Raw genomic sequence first — 21,664 nt, forward strand, 5'->3', positions numbered from 1 at the left:
AGGCCCTCAGCGCCTTTGTATACTGCTCCTTGTTTTTGAATCCAGTTTGGTTAATTCTGTACTTGGAGAGGTATCCTTTCAAGACTTCACTTGTGCACCTCATCAGTGCCTTCTCCTCCCAATCTATGTCATCAACCCCAGAGAATATGGAGGACTCCCTGCCTCCATTGACTGAGCTAGGCATGGTTTCTTAAAGTGGAGATTCTTCAGCAAAAACAAAAATCAATACTGTGTGGCTGCGTTATCGGTCTGAACTCACTACGTGGTGTTCACTCAATCACTGTACATGAATCACAAATGCAAATTCAAATCCCACCGCTGCCACCAATGTTAGAATTGGGAATCTCTGGTTGGCACCGGTATGCACTTGTGACAAGCAAGGACTCTTACTTCTAAGTCAGAGTAAGGGGATCACCCTTTCAAATAACCCCTGCTCACCCTTTAGGTAGTGTGGCGCAAGCAGTCAAGACTATTCTCAGGGCGTCATAGGTTAAGCATTTGTGAACACATACAGTAATACAATGACACACCACAAATGGACACCAGTCAAGGTTGTATCAAAAATAGTTCTCTTTATATAAGGCTTAGCACAAGACCAGGATAACGAATAAAATGACCACAGTATTATTTTAAAGTTCAATGTTCTTGTAGAAAGGCTTAAAATACAAAAATAGGCTTCTTTTAGTTAATTACGCTTCTTTTCTGGCTCTGTACGGTTCGTACCTGGATGTGCGATTCGTTGGCATTAAAAACAAGGAAAGTACGAGTCAAACAATCGTTGCGGACTCCGGGGTCCGTAGCGTGAACGCTGCGGTGCGAACAGAACAAAGTACCTTGGTATTGTAGGGTCCGTGACGGACAGTGCGGGACAAGTCGATGGGTCCGGGTCGTACCTCGGCAGCGTATTCAGATGCTGGTCGGGTCGCGGCGTCGGGACGCGGCGTTGGTACGGGACCTTCAGGGATACGGGCGGATGGCTGGGATCAGCTTGCAGAGTCCGTGGCGTTCGGCGTTCGAGCCGTACCTTCGGTGCGGATAGGCGGCGACACTTCTCGGCGCCGTACAGCGTACTGGGAGGATCGGTGCGATGCGGCGTCTCGGCTCTGAGCACGGCACAGTACAGTACGTCTAGCAGCGTACGGACCGTACCTGCGGGACAACGAAGCTTGGGTCCGGCGTACAGGATTAGGCAGCCAGTGTTGTACGACTCGAATCGGCGGGGAAGGTTAGGTGCGATGCGGCCGGGAGGGATATGGTGCGTACTAGCGCTTTTGGATCAGCGTAGACACACGGTGCCGGGCGGCAAAGACACGGCTTCGCGGCGGATGGAGTACGAGTCGTACTGTGGCCCAATCTAGCGGGAAACAAGCAAGAATTGTTCAGGCAACTCAGTTTTGGAAGGCAGATGAGTCCAATGGTCCTGGGACTCAGTTCAGGGGGCAAGCTCTTCTTCCAAGCCCTTGGAGATTTGTTGAAAACAAAGTGCAAAGTCTCTCTTAGTCTTTTCCTCTCCTTTCTCAGCAAGGCACCAACTGCAGGCCAATCCCCCAGGTTAGGGAAAGTTACTCCTCCTTCAGCTTCTTCCAGGTCCTTCTAGTCAGGCAGAGTTTCTTCGTGGTTCAATCAGGATCTGATTTCTTAGGAGCAGGGCTCCTACATTTATACCAAGTTTCTTTTGTCTTTACAGACCAGGGGGGCCTTTGCATAATCCCAGTCCAGTTCTTTTCAGTGAGGAGCACTTTGTTGTTGGGACTCTGGCTTCTTCTTTCAGCAGGCAGGGCAGAGACATCAGACGCTCCCCAGGGGGTGGAGCCATCATTGTGGTGGCAGAGCACTGCCCTATTCAGAGTCAAGGTGCACTCCTCCCACCCATCCTGGTGTAATCTCTCTATTCACCACCTGGCAGCCCCAGCCTGTCTCCTGGAACTTCCCAGCCCTGTCACTCAAGCTACACACAAAGAAGATAGCCCTCCCCTCCAGAGGCGGACTGAAATGGTTAGGCACGCAAAGGCTAACTTTCTAAACAGTAGCATTTGCAAACCCAGGATATTAAAATAACCTTTGCTAAAAGATGTATTTTATTATTCTGAGTTCAGGCATACTAAACATGAATTTCTACCATGCTTCCTGAGCCTGCTAGGATTATAGAGTGTTATAATCTAGCAGCCCATTCTGGCCAATGGAGAGCAGGTAGCCTTACAATAGTGAAAAACGAAAATGGCTGTAATTCACTATTAGGACATGCCACACACTTCAGGGCATGTCCTACCTTATCCTTACAATGCACCCTGCCCTAGGGCCTACCATAGGGGTGACTAACATGGAGGTAAGGGAAGGTTTTAGGGACTGGAAAGTGGGGACACTTGCCCAGTCAGCATGACAGTACCAGACTGCATGCAGGTTCTGCAGTGGCAGACCTTAGACACATTTTACCAGGCTGCTTCTGTGGGTGGCACAACCAGTGCTGCAAGCCCACTAGCAGCATTTGGATATACAAGCCCTTGGCACCCCTGGTGCACTCTACTAGGGACTGATAGTAAACCAAATAAGCCAAACATGGAAGTCAATTCACATAATACATTTTCCCATAGGGAGCACTTGCCCTGTGGCACTGGATGGCAGTGTCACAGGGCCCTGAGCAGCTAACACCAGCACAAAAACAGGCTTGTTGAGAGGTTCAACAAGACCCTGAAGGGCATGATTATGGGCCTACCTTATCCAATGACACGGATGTTAGATTTCCTCTTACCATGCATGCTCTTTGCCTACAAGGAGGTACCTCAGATGGAGGATAGATTCATCCCCTTTGAACTTCTGTATAGGCACCCGGTTGGTTAAGGGGGGGAGGAGCAATCTCCCAAGAAACACCCCCAAAAGGTGGTTAGCTACATGCTAGCCCTCAGAAACCAGATGGCCACATTCTGGAAGAAGACTTTTGAGAACTTGGAGGCTAGCCAGGAGCTAATGAAGCTGTGGTATGTTTATTTATTTATTTATTGTGATTTTATATAGCACGAACATTATCGGAAGGTGTCAGAGCGCCTTACAAAAGAACAAGTTGCGTTACATGAGGACTTTGGATTACATGAGTTACATAAGAGATACAAACAGAAAAAAATTGCAAATGTACAAATTGTAAAGTCACTCAAGGAAGAGATACAAACGGATAAACTCTAAAATCACATAGGAATGGTAGTAAGTACAAAGGTCTACTACATATACTAGTGGTTAGAGTTATTTATATACAAATTGCAAATTCCCTCAGGATTACATTTTAACAGCGATTAGGCTTGGACAATTACATATTACATATATAGAGAGCAGGAAATTCTTGCCATCGTTCTGCCAGGTGTTCAGGTGGTGTTGCACTCAAGGGTGGTGGTCTTGGGTCGGGAGGGATCCCCTAGTTGGAGATGTCCATAGAGGTAGAAGGCCGGATGGTGGTGGGGGAAGCAGCATGCTGGATCCCGGGCTGATCTTGAGGTCATACTGGGCTCCATCTTGTGGATAGAGGAAGGCGCTCAAGGGCAGGTGGAACTGTGCCATGAAGTCAGGTCTCCCGCCTAGCTCAAGCACCCTCAATGAGGCCCCAGCAGGCCCAGTGCGCCACGTGTAGGCATTGTAAGCGACGGGCGCCATGTTTAAGTCAGCCAGATCGTGTCAGGGCGCCCCCGCTGCACTTCTCAGCCCCCTAGGCTCTTAAACCTCAATTATGGGCTTTTGCCTCCAGGCTTCCTGTGAGGTGAGATCTCAGAAGCAGAGGGGCGCAGATGGGAAGAGGGGGGTCTCTCTGGGAATTTCCCATAATTGTCAGCTCCTGTTGGGAAGTTCCATCTCTTCTTCAGTGGTGTTCTCATATAACCAGACGGCTACCCCTGTGGAATTTCAGCCTGGGTATGGAGTGTGAGTTATGGAGCCTGTGGAGCCTAGGGCCCTCCAAGACTGTTGGACTGAACCTTCTGAGATAGTTGAAAGGAAGAGGAGGCCACCTACCTGGTGGACCTTAAGACCCCCAAACACCCCTTAGGGGTCCTCCATTTCAACCATCTCAGTGAACAGTATGAGAGGTGTGACGTCACCATGCTGGTGGTGACAGATGACGGGGAGGAGGAAGAGGAGGAGATTGAACCTCTCCCTGTCCTGTCAATCAAATAAAATATATATGGGTCTGTAGAGGGTGTCAACCTCTCCCCTACCCTGACCCCAGAACAGCAGAGGGACTGTCACGAATTGCTCGGACAGTTTGTCTCCCTGTTTTCCCTCACTCCTGGGCATACATATCTGTGTACCCATGACATTGATACAGGAGACAGCCCGCCGTCTAAAACAAAACTGACAGGCTGTCTGGTAAAGTAAGGACCAGCATCAAAGAGAGGTCTCTAGCATGTTGGAACTAGGGGTGATTGAGCACTCTGGTAGCCCCAAGTCCAGCTCAGTGGTGCTGGTCCCAAAAGCTGCCCCACTGGGAGTCGCCCCAGAATTCCGTTCTGTGTGGGCTACAGGGAGCTCAACTCAGTTACTAAAACTGATACTCCCCCCATCCCTAGAGCTGATAGGTTAGCAGCTAACAAGTTCCTGAGTGCCTTTGTCTTAACTTCAGCTCCAGCCTATTTACATTTGTACCCATATATGCCCAAACTATTCACGTAACGCAGCACTACTTCTGTGTTGTTTAAGTGGGCAAATAATTCAATGTTGTCAGATGAGGACAACCATCAGATCAATGATAATATGCAGTACTTATAATAAGTGAAATAATACCATGGTCTGTTTCAGTGGAAAGGGGAGAGAAAAGAAAAAGGGTGGAATAATTCCATGTGCAACACACTGGTCCTCCACTGTCTTCAGGTTCAACATAATTATTAGTGGTAACTGCCTGACTGTACAATTTAAGCATATGATCAAATTAATGAATTGATACCACATTCCAGAAATACACAGTAGATGAAATGGTAATTTACCCAGTCAAACATATGAAAAGCTTTAAACAGTTCCAACAACAAATATTATGGTAGTTGAGGAAATTACACACCAAAGATACACAAAAATCCAGAAAACATCAGCCAATATGCACTGGCAGTTGCTCATTCACACTTGTCCAAATGATTATTACTCATTAATTCAATAAGGTATTTTAACTATAGTCCTCTTAGGGCTTTTTTCTTGATCCCGTGCTTCTTTAATAATAGCCCCAGAGTGGGCTAGGTTCTGGGGGCAATTTCATTATAAAGGAGGGGGTCGCATGGGCTCCTCCCTGAGGCGCATAATTGCCCCGGGGACCACCACCCCCCGGGGGCTCCTTTTCAAATGAATATGGGAGAGGCCCATGTGGCCTACCCCTTTGCACCGGGGACCACACCTCCCCAGGGCTTATTTGTTTTTAAATTATACGCCACACGGACCCCCCTAAGCTCCAAGGACTGTCCCCTTCCCAGGGCTTTATTTTAAAACAATGCAGGGGGGCCTCGCATACCCCTCTGCAGCCCCATGGGCCTCCACCTCCCTGGGTCTTAAACTTCAATGAATGGTATGGTAAGCAGAGCCCCCCTGCAGTCCCCAAGACTGCCACCTCCCAGGGGTTGTTCTCAAAATGAATAGGGGGGAAGTGTAGATCCACCACCTCTCTAGGGACCCAGCCATTTCTTTGTTTTTTTATTATTTTTGGCCCCGGGGACCCTATGCAAGTGGCCCGGCCTTTTTATTTTAAACAAAAAATAAATAAGGGGAGGAAAGCCATACAGCACCCTCTCTCGCCGATTTTGGCCCCAGGGATCCCATCCCCAGGGCCCGGCCTCTATTGTGGGTGCCCTGGTCCCACCCAGAGCACTCACCTACCACATATGGGGACCGAGGGGGGGAGACTGAAGGCCCCCGCTGTCCCTGCCAGCTCCCCACCTCCTGCGGGAGCCGGCATTGCTTTTACAGAGAGGGAGCTGCTGAATATGCAGCTCCCTCTCTGTGAATGCAATTGTGCTCTGCTTTCAGCAAGCTAGAGTTTGTTAATGCTCTCGCTTGCTGAAAGCAGAGTGTTTGCTGTGGCTTGGCTGGAGCGGTAAATCTCCCGTCATATCACAGCAAATAGCTATGTCTCGGTGGTGGGCACCCAAAAACATAGCATGAGCCGGCCCTGGGGGGTGGATGTCACCAGGTCCAAGTGTGGCTCCAGGAGGGGGGGCCGTGTTACCGCCCTCCTTTCCTAGAATTTTCCCTGGCTGCGGGGGGGGGGGGTCCGTGTGGCCCCTCGCATTCAATTTGAGAACAGCCCCGGGAGGTAGTGGTCCCCAGGCTGGGGGTCCGAGTGGCCCCCCATTTAAAGCAAATAAGCCCCAGGGAGATGGTGGTCCCTGGTGCAGCAGAAGAGGCCATCCTGGTAATATTTCAAAAACTACTGAATGGATTTAGACCAAATCACAAAAAGGCACTTCCCTGGACTAACATATAACTTTCTTCCAAATTTGTCGTAATTCCGCTTAGCAGTTCGGGCTGTAGGCGTGTCTAAAGGTCCTATGGGAATTAACATGGGAAACGCGTGTTTTTTGACCCCACCTTTTTCACGGCCCTCGTTTGACAGATCACCCGAAACATTCCATGCGCAACAAGAGTCAAGAGGGCACTTTTTTTGAAAAGTTTGTGAATATTAGTCAAACGGTGCCAAAGTTATAGGCAAGTATAGAAATGTTTTTCCCATGGAAATTATGTCCTAACTATACCTACCGACCACCAGTAAGTGTTTTATATATATATATATATATATACATATATATATATATATATATAGATATATAAATATATATCCACAAAACCTCGCCTCCTTCAAGAAACGATAGGGGACACAGCGGTTCATGTTCAGGTGAGTGTGTTTCTGTGTTTCTGTGTTTAGTATGACGCGTTTCGGATATATATCCTTCCTCAGATGCTAAAAACATATACTGCACTGGTGCCAGCAACAGTCCATTCTTAATGGTGACTATTTCCTCCCCATCGGTGGAAATCTAAGGACTGCAAGATCCAGCATCCATCTGGGGGGACGATAGGAAAGGCTACCAGGACCCAGAGTCTTTTCCCTTGGGACAAAACAACTCTCCTTACATGTCCAACACCTTCTGCAGCCTCCATTGCGGGTGAAACTGGGAAGCAACGCAACCATGCTGTGTGCCTCACCGTGAAGTCACGATCCAATTTTGGCCGATTGTTCGCCCTCCCGTGGCCGCACCGCTCCAAGCAACATTCGATACCTAGACTCACTTCCACCAATGTGCCACTGAAGTGCTTGGCTCGTTAGGGCGGGTCCCCTTACTTGCGCAGCGGCCACGCAACAGTTATGTGTGTGTGTGTGTGTGTGTGTGACTCTCAATGTAAAATCATCAATGTAATGGGAGCATACCCTTTTAAATATCTCATAGTTCGAGTATATCACTTGAAAAATGATGTAACTTAGGGCAATCTGACAAGAGCTCTGACAGAGAAACGGGATCCATATCTTTTGTTGATGTAGCATGCTACTGAAGATGATTATGCTCTGTGGATTATTATATTATTTTAGCAAACTCCCTGTGGTAGTACCATCACTCGTCTTTCACACAACGCAGGGCACTAAGCAATGTTGCTTCGCTGCGTTGTGTGAACGGGAGAGAGAAGAAATACTCCATATTTACAAAGACATGGAGCATTTCTGCGCTCTCCTTACGCTGGCGCATTGTGTGCAACCTAGCACCAAAACAGGCACCATAGCGCAAGGGTGGTAGCATTACAGGCAGGATAGTTTTTATGCAGGAAGTGACACCTTCCTGCACAAAAACAATCCTAAGAAGCATTTTCCTCTTTCTATGCGTGCTGCAGAATGCAACACGTGCAGAGGAGGAATAAAGAGGAGAAATAAAGATATTACTCCTTGTTATGCTTCACTTGGGAAGGCCTATCATTTTGACGCATTCCCAGATTTACAAGTGTTCATATGTGAATGCACGGGGACATCCATGCTCCACCCATGGAATGCCTCCCAAGTGCAAATGTAGTGTATCCAGTGCAAGCAGCTGCGTTACGTTTCTTTACAAGGCAAGGCAAGGCCACGAAAATCAACTCTTGCATCTCTTTGACAATATTACTGAAGCCTCTGTGTCGTCCTTGCATCGCCTTGCACAAGGACAATGCAAAGGCTTCAGAAATATGGGCCATAAGGTCCCTTCTGCTAGCTTTGATATAGGAAAATATTAGAAGAAAAATGCCGAAGGAAGATAACAGTGCCTCTCTGTGAATGTGAACTAATGGTTCCAGACTTTAAGAGCTACTACTTAGCTACTGAGTTGGAGTGGATTTCTAGAGAGATGGCCCGTGACAGGAAAAGTGAATCTGAATAGCCACGTTCTGGTGCATGTTACACAATACTCATGGAGGAGGCTTCTTATTTAGTATGTGTCTCTTTTGTTATTTCTTTCTTTCCTTCTTTCTTTCTTTCTCTTTCTTTCTTTCTTTTTTCTTTCTTTCTTTCTTTCTTTCCTTCTTTCTTTCTTACTTTCTCTCTTTCTTTCTTTCTTACTTTCTCTCGCGCGCTCATCCAGCCTAAGGGGCACCTTCGAGCTGAGAAAGAGAACACTGCTACCAGCTTAGCGTAATTGGTGGACTTTGAGCAGTTTCTTAAAGTTTAGGTGGCTCGGCTGTGTTATTTGTGCAGTAAAGGGGAGAAGATTCCTTAGTTTAGGGCCACCATGTTAGAAAGCATGACCACTCATTCTTGTATATGAAAGAGGAGCATGGAAGAGGAGGGGCGAGCCTAGCCTTGGTAGAAACTTGTTTCGGAGAATGTTTCCTAGAGGCCTGATCTATTGAGGTCACTGTATGATTTGTGCACAAAGCCCAAGACTTTGGAATAAACTTTCCTTCACTGGAAGCCTATGAAGATCTCTCCAGGCTCAGATTGAATGGAAATTCTTCAGCCCTGAAGTCACTCTGATGGCCATCCTTTGAATCGGTTAGAGTATGTTTAGTTACCCCTCTGTGACTCCTAAGTACAGGCTGTTGAAATAATTTGGTCAGAGTAAGACACATGCAGATAGAGCTTAAGCATGCAGAGCCTTAAGAAGGAAAGGGAGAACATGCATTCTTAAGCATAAATTGGAACAAGAATGCCTCACAATTGTGATCCTTAATTAGCTAAACTTCCAGCGTAACAACTTATAGCTCTCCAGTTTTGGATCTTTAATAGCTTTACATGCTTGAATCATCCCCATCGTCGTAGTGGGAGTCCCAGGGTATACATATAAAAGCAGTAGATAAAATTATCATAGGCTACCATGCAATGAAAAGTCAGTGCAATAGCCTATCCAACTTCTTTTGTAAAAACAAACCAAATCCAACCAACAGCCAATCAGGTGACGGCACCCTCTAGAACAATCTCATGAGAGGCTAGGTTCCTCAGATTTTCTACTGCACGTCGTGTGAAAGGGAGTCTCCGTGAGCTCTGTTCAGTTTTGTCTGGTTTTTCCAGTTTTCTAGCAGTATTCTAATTAAATATGTCTGAATCTTCAAAGAAAGGTCTCTTCAGGTCATGTGGATCGTGTGGGAAAAAGAGGCTGCATGCTGAGAATCCACATAAGAGCTGCATCTTCTGCCTTTACCCTCAACACAAGGTAAAAGACTGCAAAATATGTACAACCTTCTCTACAAAAACCCTCAAGGACAGGGAGGGTAGATTATTGATTTGGCTACAAAAACTTAAGTCAAAATCTGATGTTCTCTCTGAACAGGAGAGCTCTACCTCATTGGCTTCAAATGAAACAGCTAAAAGGAGAGAGAGATCTCTTGAATCCCCTGAAGTTTCCAAGAAAAAGACATCAAAGGGGTCTCATCAGGAGGAGAAAGGTACCTCACAAAAAGGAAAGCTTCCATTTCCTACTGAGGAGAAAAGCCATAAGAAAGATAAAAATAAATTTTCTTCTATCCATTCTATGAAGATATCCATCTCAAAGAAGCTTGTACCACCGACGGCGTTAACTTCAGAATCACTGTCGTCGAAAAAAACATCCTCTAAACAAGTTTCTCCTTCCTCATCGTCGAAGAAATCTCCGTCAACGACGCTTCCGGTGACGAAGATTGCTGTACCGCTGCCGACCTCATCGTCGATGGCAACAATTACGACGACGACTACAACCTTTTTGTTGGCATCCTCGTCGACAACGGTGGTTCCGTCGACGACTTCGTCTATGACCGCAACGATGACAATCTCGTCGACGATACCGACGACGGCTTCATCTTATTCTATCATGTCCTCCTCGACGACACAGACACCGTTACCGTCAACGAAGCTGACGACGATGTATCGCACGCCTGGTCGTAAGCATCCATCTTCCTTGCAACTTACGCCAATGTATCCGTCTACGAACGTACTCGTCGACGACACTGTCCAGCAATAGTTTCTCCTTTACCTCCTTAAACATTCTTGAAGGAATCTGATGTTGATGGGATGTTTGGACATGCTGACAGTTCTTCCCAATTGCATGTAAAATACCAGGAGGATGATGACGAGGATTGTGGAGGATACTAACAACAAGAATATCACCCTCCTCATGCAAAAATGCAATATATGGAGCCAGTTTCTGAACCTATGGTCCACCTTCCTGTCGCAATGGTTCAAGATCTTCAGGATTTATTACGATCCTATCGTACACGTTCTCCTTCAGCACCTGTTCCTCCACCTCCGCAGCCACCACCGCATGTTGTTTCACCACATCGTACCTCTGTACCTGTGTCTGCATCTTACCCGGTGGGAGATACTAGTGGGCTGCAACAACATCCAGATACCTTTTCATGAGGGAGAAATTGAGGATAATCAGCCTCAGAAGGAAGGTCAAACAGGAGATGAATGGGATGACTGTTCGATATCAACACCAGCGTCTCCATCTCCACAAATGATAGAGTCTCCGCCAGAAGACATCGGCGGCTTTCATGCTTTAATTGAGAGAGCAGCATCACGTTTTCAACTATCCCTAACAGTAAAGCAATCAGACTGCTTTCTTTATGATTTTAAAGACCTATCTTGAAAATCGGTTAGGTCTATTCCTATTGTTGACCACATATGGAAAGAAGGATTAAAAGTAATGAGGACATCAGCCACAGTTATCCCTGTCTTGCCCAGAATTGACAGGAAATACAAGGCTCCGGGCGATGCTCCAGCGTGTCTGATAAGTCATCCTAAGCCTGATTCCGTTATCTCACAGGCTGCACAACGGAGATCGAGGAACCCTCTAGCGCCCATCACTGCTCCACCTGCCAGGGAAGGGAGGCGCTTGGATAATATTGGAAAAAGGTTCACAACAACATCAGGGGCAACTGTTCGAGCTGCCAAAGCTCTTACGATTTTAGCCAGGTACGATCAACAGATGTGGTCTGACATTGCCCAATTCTTAGATCTCCTTCCAGAAGACAAGAAGATGGAAGCTAGAAAAATCCTGCTTGAAGGAGAAAGGTCAGCATCCAAAATTGTTGAGGCTTCCATGGATATTGCTTCTTTAGCTTTCCGTCAGCTTTCTGGAGCCGCTGTTCTGAGACGCCAGGGTTGGCTGAAAGCAACGATGTTCCACCCTGAAGTACAAAGCAAAATCTTGGCTATGCAGTTTGATGGTGAAACACTCTTTGGCAAGCATATCGATGACGCTTTGCAAACCATCAAAACAGATACGGACACGCCTACGGCTCTAGGAACACTCCAATACAGAAAGACCCACTATAGTGGAGCGTGGGGCAGAGGAAATTATTATTTTCGAGGAGGTTATCAAAGGTACCAACCTCAAACCTACACCTCTTACCAGCCGTCCTACCAGCAGCAGCAGCAATATCTTGCACCACCACAGGCTGCCTACTCCGGACAGCCTAGACGAAAGCAACAGGCTCAGCCTAGAGATTCGGGCTGTAAACACTGATGACGCTTCGCCGCCTGCCGCTCCTCTGTATTCTCTGAAGAAAACCCCTCTCTCACATTTTGAGTATCAATGGAAAGAAACTACACCAGACAAATGGGTCATAGATATAATAAGGTATGGCCGTACCTTAGAGTTCACCACAACGCCACCTCATCACCTGCCTCAAATATCAACACCACCCCATCTTCAGTTATTTAAGAGGGAGGCTTTGATAATGCTTCAAAAAGGAGCAATAGTACATGTTCCATGTTTTCAGAAAAGAAAAGGATTCTACTCTTGCTTCTTCCTGATAAAAAAGAAGAAGTTGGGGGAATGGCGTCCATTTGTAGACGCTTCAAAAAAGGGGGGAACCATTTGTAGACCTCAGGAAACTCAACAAATACCTGCTGAAGAAATCATTTCACATGGTTACTCTTCAGGAGATATTACAACTTCTGAACCATTCAGATTTTTTGGCAAGGCTGAATTTGGAAGCCGCATACTTCCATATCCGTATCCACCCCAAACATCGAAAATTTCTACGTCTCTCTGTGGCAGGCGCGCATTATCAATTCAAGGTCCTTTCCTTCAGCCTTTGCTCAGCTCCACAGGTTTTCACCAAGTGGCTTGCTCCCGTGGCAGCATTCCTACGGCTGAAAGGCCTACAGATCTTTCTGTACCTCGACTATTGGCTGGTAAAAGCCCCTTCTCTTCATCAGGCTTCAGAAGACATCTCTTTCTGCCTGCAACTATTCCGCTCTCTAGGGCTGTCAGTCAATCTTAAAAAATCCATTTAGGTCCCTTTTTATCGGCGAACGTTTCTCGGAGCACTAATAGACACTCTACAAAACAAGGTATACTTGTCAACAGAAAGACTGAACACCGTCTTATCTCTGGCTCACGACCTTTACAGAAGAAAGTGCGCTTCTGTACGTCTCCTCAAATCCTTTCTCGTGATGATGTCTTCCGCCATTCTTATGGTACCACATGCTTGACTAAGGATGAGACCACTTCAAGAGCAGTTGGACGACCAATGGCTTCAAATATCAGGGTTATTCGACGAAATAGTTCGAATAACTCCGGTCATGAAGGATGCACTTCTTTGGGGGCAATCTCCTTGCAATCTCGCTCTGGACTGTCATTCCTTTCTCCTCTTCCAGAGTTTGTTCTGACAACAGATGCATCTTTGGAAGGTTGGGGAGCACATCTGCAAGACCTCCAAATAAGTGGCAAATGGAGCGTCTCTCTCTCCAAAATGCATATCAATTGTTTGGAAATACAGACAATTTTTCTAGCCCTCCAGTCATTCCTCCCAAGTATAATAGCATCCTCAGTCCTCATTTGCACGGACAACACCACCTGCATTCATTATCTGAACAAGCAGGGAGGAACGAGATCTCCGATCCTATCTTGGGAAGCTCAAAAGATATAAGAATGGACTTTACAACATCATATAACTATCAAAGCGGAGCATCTCCCAGGAATAAAAAACAACCTGGCAGACACTTTGAGCAAGTTGAGTCAATCAAATATCGAGTGGGAACTCAACCAATCGGTTCGCAACCACATCTTCCAAAAATGTGGAACACCCAACTTGGACCTATTTGCATCTCTGGGGAACCGGAAATGCCGGTTCTTTGCCAGCAGGGAACCTCAGACAGGGTCATGGGGGAATGCGTTTTCGATAAGATGGTCAGGAATCTTTGCGTTCGCTTTTCCCCCATATCCTCTGATCTGAGAGTGTGGATGAAAATCCGTGCCAACTCATTCTCATTGCTCCACGTTGGCCTCGTCAGCACTTGTTCAAGGAGCTGCTCCTGCTGTCGCAATCCAATCCTTAACGCCTTCCTTCGTCAGCCACCCTGCTAACGATGAACAAGGAACAGATCTTGCATCTGCACCCAGCTTCTTCTCAATTGCATGCCTGGAACCTCAGTACAATGAGTACAAGGATTTAGTTATCCCTCAGGATTGTAAAGACATTTTGTCCAGGGCAAGAGCTGAGTCGACTAATAAAACATATAGACTGAAATGGAAACGTTTTTGTTCTTGGTGCCATCTCAATGATACTCACCCTCTTCACTCTTTCCCAGAAAAATCCTGCCTTATCTCTTATCTCTGGCAAGATCAGGTCTGGCGTATGCTTTAATAAGGGTACACCTCGCAGCCATCTCTCAATATATACGGACGTCTGACGCTTCTTCTCTTTGTTCTGCTTGCATCATCAAACAGTTCATAAAAAGGTCTTTTCAGAACATTTCCACCTATTAGGCCTCCTCCACGCGAATGGCGTCTTAATGTGGTCCTTTCGCAGTTAACAAAACCACCGTTTGAGCCTATCCACAAGATAGAGCTCAAATTTCTCTCATGGAAGATAGCTTTGCTTCTCGCACTTACATCGGCCAGAAGAGTAAGTGAAATTCAGGGCTTCACCATTAAAGAACCTTACTTACGTTTCAAAGAAGATTATGTAATGTTGCGGACAAATCCTAAATTTTTTCCAAAGGTGCCATCTCAGTTTCACCTTAATGAACCTGTAATTCTGCACACTTTTTTTCCGCATCCTTCATCTCCAGCGGAGATATCTCTTCACTCTTTGGGGCATATTCTCAAGGACTCATCGCCGATTTAGCGGCACTTTTCTGCCACGAAATTGGCAATAGATGTATCGCCCTATTCACAAGTACGCGCTAACAGCCGACATCGTCAGTTTACCTGCGATAGCTGGCGCTAAAAACATCGCCAAGGCTGAAGGAGACAACTAACGCTAATCATATGCAGAGTAGGCATTTCCGTCCAAAAACTCATGATAACACCACTTTGCGATATTCTCAACGACCACCCAGATCGGCGATGCGGTCCAAAAATAGCCGATAAGGCATGTTAGCAGCAGGGACTTAAGACCTGCTTTTTTCTGTTCTTAAGTAGGACGAAAACCTGCAGTATAAAGGGAGCCCAGCCCAAGAGCCACATCTGAAGACCAACAGATGCCATGGAGCTACTAATCTTGCAGCGTGGAGACCCAAGAGGGCCACAACACCACCGCCACCACACCCAGGACCACCCCCACCCTCAGGACCACCCTCCCCCGGGACTAGCACCGAGGCAGTGCAGAACAAGACAGCAGACCTTCCGAAAAGGCACCAGCCTCAAAGACTTAACGCCAGAGGATGTCATTGCCGACTACAGGCTCTAAAGGACAACCATCCTCCCCATCCTGACCCACACTGCTGATGATACCAACATAGCGGACAACCAATATACCTCCGCAGACAAAGCTGCTGGCTTTGCTGCACTTGTTGGCCTCTGGTACCTTCCAACCAACAACTGCTAGAGTTGGAGGAATCTCACAGCCAGCCCTTTCAAAGTTTCTCACACCTGCCTTGGATGCCATCATCAGCTTGATACCCCAGCACCTTCACTTCCCCACACTGCGCAGGAACAGCTGGAGACCAAGCAAGGCTTCTACGCCATAGCTGGCTTCCCGCACGTGTTGGGGGTAATTGACTGAATACATGTCCTACTTGTGCCCCCTGCCGACACTGCACACAATTACTGCAACAGAAAGCACACGCATTCCATCAATGTGCAGGCAATAGTGGACTACCGGGGACTGATCACCAATGTCGTCGCCAACTTCCCAGGCAGTGTGCATGATTCCTACTCTACCGACAGTCCATCATCAACCAGCACTTACAGGATGGCACCTATGGAAATGCACTGCTCGTTGGTAAGTAACAACGGACCACACCACACACCTCAACTCTACAATCATACAACTCACAACTGTGGGAATGCACACGTATCAAAATCACACACAACATGCCAACCAACATGCCCACCTACCAGCCACGACAACACAAGTAACTGTGGCAACAGGGGCCAGACATGTAGACAAACCGTCCACAAAGGAATAGCCCCTCTGCTACACAATTGCAGAATGTGGGGAGAGGTGGGAACCAAGAATGTGCGAAGAAGGCAAGTGACCCATGAATAAGAATGTACACAATGCCAAGTGTGGCGGTGATGTGCTGGACAGTCTTGAGTATGCAGAGCACATACATGTCCATGTGGACATATACTGCTGGTGTTTGTGGTGTTATGGACAGTGGACGCAACCATGTTCCCTCAGGCAGTGGGGAAGACCGTGGACATGTAGCTATGTCGCCCCCTCTGTAAGCGTAGTGGGTTGGGCCGGCGTACGCCAGTCCAGCGTAGGAGTGTGAATAAATAGCCCGGGGCTCTGGGCGTGGTTCACTTCCGGGATGGCCACCAAAGTAACTACTGAGTGTGTCTCTGTGTCCACCATATCCTGACTATAGGCCTACATACACATGACTGACCACCTTCAAACGCCACCTGGCACACATCTCGTCATCGCCTGCAGTGGCATGTCTGCCAGGGTGGTGCCCCTCACCCTGCCACGAGGCCGCCGCCGTGACCAGTGGTGCCCGCGCAATGCTGTGTGCCTGCTGCTACCCAGTCTGCTGGTCCCCAGACCCGTCCAGCGCCCAGCGGTGATTGCCCGCCCCTGCGCACCCAGGGCTCACTGCTCAACTGCCACCACCGGCGTGTCTCTAAGAGGGCCCACCAAGTGCCAGTGCAATCTTCAAGCCCAAGGCCCGCGAGCTTGGCAGCCTCCTCAGCCAATCACTGGCTTCCGCGCAACAGGTCCTCAGCGCACCCTGTGGCACCGCACTGCGGAGTTCTATGTGTGCTGACTGCTCCCTCCGGCCTACACTGAGGTCTAGCAGGTCTCACACAAATCAAATCCAGTCCGGACCTCCAGGCCGGACCTCCAGGCCTACAGCATCATTGCAGGCTCGCAGGCTGCACACCCACTCAGCTCTTCAGGTGGGCCTACCTCAGTGCACCGCAAGTCATCGCCACGTGATGGTAGGCCCGTGCTGGACGCAATGCCTCAGGTGCCACTACCTCGGTGCACCACAAGTCACCATTCAGCCTCCAGGCCTACTGCCTCATCGCAGGCTGCACACCCGCTCAGCTCTTCAGGTGCCACTACCTCTGTGCACCACAAGCCACCGTCCAGCCTCCAGGCCTACTGCATCATCGCAGGCTGCACACCCGCTCAGCTGTTCAGGTGCCACTACCTCTGTGCAAAACAAGTCATCATCCCGAGGGGCTACTCCACAAGTCCGCCTCCAGCAGCCAACAGCATGTCCTCGGTAACACCACTGGAGCCCCTCACAGTCACAGGGCCACCCCCGTCCCAGCCAGGCCGCTGGATAGCCTGGGTGTAACGTCTGGAGACATACTCCAAAGCGCACGATATCCCTGCGCCACCGCCGCGGCCCACGCGTAGCATGTGAGGAGTGTGAAGAAATGGCCCGGGGCTCTGGTCGTGGTCTGGACCTTAATCGACACTGTTGCAATGTAGCATGCACCCGGAGGGCAGGCTCGCCCAAATGGATATATAAAGGAGGGCAAGACCGCTCGGGTCTTGGCTCATACATGCCAACTGTTGTGTGTGTGTCTTCATTGCCGCAGCATAAGCCAAAGGCCTAGCCTCAATCACATACTTGTTTGATCATAGACATGACACATCTGTGTTAATTAGAATGTTTTAATCACATTCGGTGGAGTGTTGAAGCTGGACCAGTACATGGCCATGCAAACCCCACTTTACATTGTTGCCCAGTGGAGGGCCAGCTAGAGTCCTTTAGGTATTGACAAGTTCATCGGAAGAGGAAGAGTTCAGTCCTCAGTCTGATTCTGTGTCATTGGTAACCAAACCAAATATGGCAGTCCATGTCGAGGGCCAAGGTGAGTGTCGCAGAGTGTATCGGGGGACACTGGAAGGTGTTATTCCAGGGCATGATGGAGCGGGCAGAACCAAGCTGAAAAGTTCATCGGAAGAGGAAGAGTTCAGTCCTCAGTCTGATTCTGTGTCATTGGTAACCAAACCAAATATGGCAGTCCATGTCGAGGGCCAAGGTGAGTGTCGCAGAGTGTATCAGGGGACACTGGAAGGTGTTATTCCAGGGCATGATGCAGAGGGCAGAACCAAGTTGAAACAGGCCATATGGTGGAGATGAATGCTACCAATTCCTTCTTACCACAAAGACAGAATCATCCACATCATCGTCCTCTGATGTGTGATGTACTTCACATGTGGGTGGTGGTGTTTTGTCTGCAGCACTGTGTGGCATTTACACATCACGGGCCTGAGGTGGACTGTCTGCCGCACTGTGGGCCAGTGACACATCAGGGGCCGGAGGTGGATGGTCTGCCGCACTGTGAGGCACTGACACATCAGGGGGCGGAGATATGGATGGAGTAGTAGCAGCAGCATTCATCTGCGCCAGGCCTTGTGGCAGCAATGCCATGATGAGGATCTGCAGGGCGTGGAAGATCCCAGCTACATCTTGCTGGTGTGCAGCCTTGGCAGCAATTCTTTCTGCCTGCATCCTCTCCATGTTCACCATGATCCTCCGCATGTGTCCCAACTCCCAGCTGACATCGCTGGAGCCACTTGGAGAGCATGGAGCGGACTGTGGGTGTCCGTTAGGGACGGTAAGTGGTCCCTGATGGGACCTAGACACCGACGTATGGCATCTAGTTGGCTGCCATGAGGTCGAACCCCACCCGCACCTGATCAGCCATCTCCTTCTGGCCCTCTAACACACGGCATTGGAATGCCATGTGTTGGTTGTGGGGGTCCTGGGAGACAGCCGTGGTGGTGGGTGCTTCCTGCTGTGTTGTCTGTGCAGGGGGAGGGGTCTCCTCGATGCAGCTGGGCTGCCCTGCTCCTGGGGGTGGGGTGCTGCGGGTGTCCATGAGCTGCTGGAGGGCGTCGGTGTCGATGGTGTGGAGGTCCTCTTCATTATCAGTGAAGAGATGTAGGGTCTGCTCTGCAGGAGCTGTTGATTCTCCCTCTGCAATGTAAAGGGGAGATGCAGTTTAACAGTGTGTTCCATGCATGTTCACGCATTGGATAGGTTTACAAACAGAATGCATGACAATGTACATTGTGACTGTTTGGGAGGAGATGGCTATTTGATGCGGGACAGTGGACATTTCTACACCATCAGGGATGTGAGGTTGTACTTGTACATTATCATTTCACAGTTTCCTGCTATGCCAAATGTGATTGGCCTGTTTCTACACACAAGCGGCAGCAGTTGTGTCCTCTGTTCTGTTGTGAAAGTGTTGCAGTTTGTACCACATTGTTGTCAATGTTGATGTGCTCTGTTTCTTATGTATGTTTGATGCATTGTGGGAGAGTCGCCCCTGCAGCTCTGATTTTGCTGGCCCCTATCCCTTTCAGGCGTTGTGCCTTTCACTTCTGTGCTTATACAGTGCTGAGATGTTGCAGACTTGGGTAAATTTGGCTCTTGGTGGGAGCTGGGACTCTTGGGCATGGTTTGTCCGCAGATGTCTTGTTGAGGTCAGGGGTTGTTTGTGCACGTGGATGTGTCAGAGTGTGAGCTGCTCCTTTATGGATGTGGTCCACACTCAGCCACCTCAGGCATGCACCATGTCATGATGATTGGACTGCAGCCATGCTAATTGTCATGCAGTGTCACTTGCGTTGTCAGTGTGGCTCATAGACCCGCAGCTTTGCTGGGTTCAGCACATGTGCATGAGTATGTTGTGAGATTAGTGATGTTTGGGAAGGACCCCCTCTGGGCACATTGTCGATGGGGGCCTACTTGCTGTTTCTATGTGTGCTGCAGTATGCCAAGGAGAAAAGGGACATGATCCAGAGTTATTGTGGGTGTGCACTGTGCTATTCTTAATTTTGCATGTGTGCCATTGTGCCCATCTCCCCCCAACCCCCAGTCCCTGGTCGTTACTCACCCTGTTGCTGTTGGGTCAGGTCATGTTGAGCAGCTCCTGCCACCGTCTCCCCACTGATGACTGTGGACATCATTTCCTCCATCTCATCCAGCTCCTGCTGTGGCACTGGACTCCCACCTCCAGTCTGCATTGTTGCTTTCCGGTTGTTACCTAGTTTCAGCTTGGTTTTGCGCTTCACATAATTCCAGCGCTTCTTACAGTCATCCACTTCCCTTCTCTTCACTCCGACTGTATTCACCTTGGCCAAGATGGACTGCCATATTGCATTTTTAGTTGCCAATGACGCAGTGGAGGTGATGAACAGTTGTTGGTGGTGTTCTATAACCTCCGTAATCATGATCTTGTTTTCCTGCAGACTGAATCGCGGGTTCCTCTTCTTCTTCTACTTGCCCTTCCCCTTCCCTGAGGTCACTGACTGGTCCTCCGGGGGGTTTGTGGGGTTTTGGTTGGCCTCTGTAGTTGCTCCAGCTTCCTCCATGGTGCTTCTCAATTGCTTGTGTTTTTTTTTGTTGCAGCCTTTATGGTGATTTTTCCCACCTGACGTGGGAATAGCAAGCCTGGTGATGCTTATTGCTGATATTTTTATCGCTGTTGGGCCCATCGCCACTTTTTTCACGTTTGGGTTTCCTTTTTTATCAGTGTCCCGGTAATTTTAACGCAGACATTTGACGCGTTATCAGGAAACTATCGCCTGTTGCCGGCGTGTTGACAATACGCCGTTAACACGGCGTTAGTTTTCCACAATAGACGGCGTTATGTAAAATTGCATTAACCTAGGTTGGCGATAATTATTGCCCGTCCTTGAGAATATCCCCCTTTAGATGTAAAAAGATGCCTTAAGTTTTACTTGCAAAGGACAAAGCATCTGCGCAGAACGGATCAACTCCTAGTATCCTATGGATCTGTTAAATTAGGATCTGCTGTTACAAAAAGGACTGTTGCATGATGGATTGCTGCCACTATCCAATTGTGCCATTCAAAGGCGTTAAACCGCTTACAACAAAGACCAAGGCGCATTCCATATAAAACAGTGTCTTCTTCTGCTGTTCTTTTTGCTGGTGACCCGCTGGACAAGATTTGCCATGCCGCTACCTGGAAGAATGCTCATCCCTTCACGCGGCACTTTTGCCTGGAAATGGCAACTCATAGCGAGGGAGCAGTGGGATAGGCAGTCCTGAGTCATCTATTTCAATAAGGTAGCCCTCTATTTTAGAGGTATTCTTTCTTATTTGATATATATACATTTATATATATATGCTTATATATGTTTATTTGATTGATATGTTATTAAGTACTATCTCATTAAGGTTTTATATTGGCATGTATGTTATAACCCACCATCCTCTAAGGTACAAAGGTTTATATTGCAGTACTATTAAACATGCATGTTTATGAAACTGGTAGCTACTCTGAATCAAGCATGGGAATCTATGAAAGATCCAATACTGGAGAAGAAAATTAGTTACTTACCTGTAACTACGGTTCTCCAGTATTGGTATGTTTAATAGATTCACATGTGACCCACCTTCCTCCCCAGAGAGGCTTCCTTTAGTCTCTAAGGTTTATAATTGCACACTTGTGCTGGAAAATCTGAGGAACCTAGCCTCTCTTGGGATTGTTCTAGAGGGTGCCGGCGCCTGATTGGCTGTTGGTTGGATTTGGTTCTTTTTTACAAAAGAAGGTGGATCGGCTATTGCACTGACTTTTCATTGCATGGTAGCCTATGGTAATTTTATCTACTGCTTTTATATGTATACTGTGGGACTCCCACTATGACGACGGGGATGATTCAAGCATGTGAATCGATGAAAGATACAAAACCGAAATGTCAGCAGGCCTCGAAATGCTGCCTGTAACTATGGTAGCATGTATGCCTATAGTGCCTCAAAGACTTAATCTACACAGGAAGTCCTAACTAAAGGACGAAATCCCATCACTCACCGAAGTGA

This window comes from Triturus cristatus, chromosome 4_1 (assembly GCF_964204655.1).
Source record: "Triturus cristatus chromosome 4_1, aTriCri1.1, whole genome shotgun sequence".
In the NCBI taxonomy this organism is placed as follows: domain Eukaryota; kingdom Metazoa; phylum Chordata; class Amphibia; order Caudata; family Salamandridae; genus Triturus; species Triturus cristatus.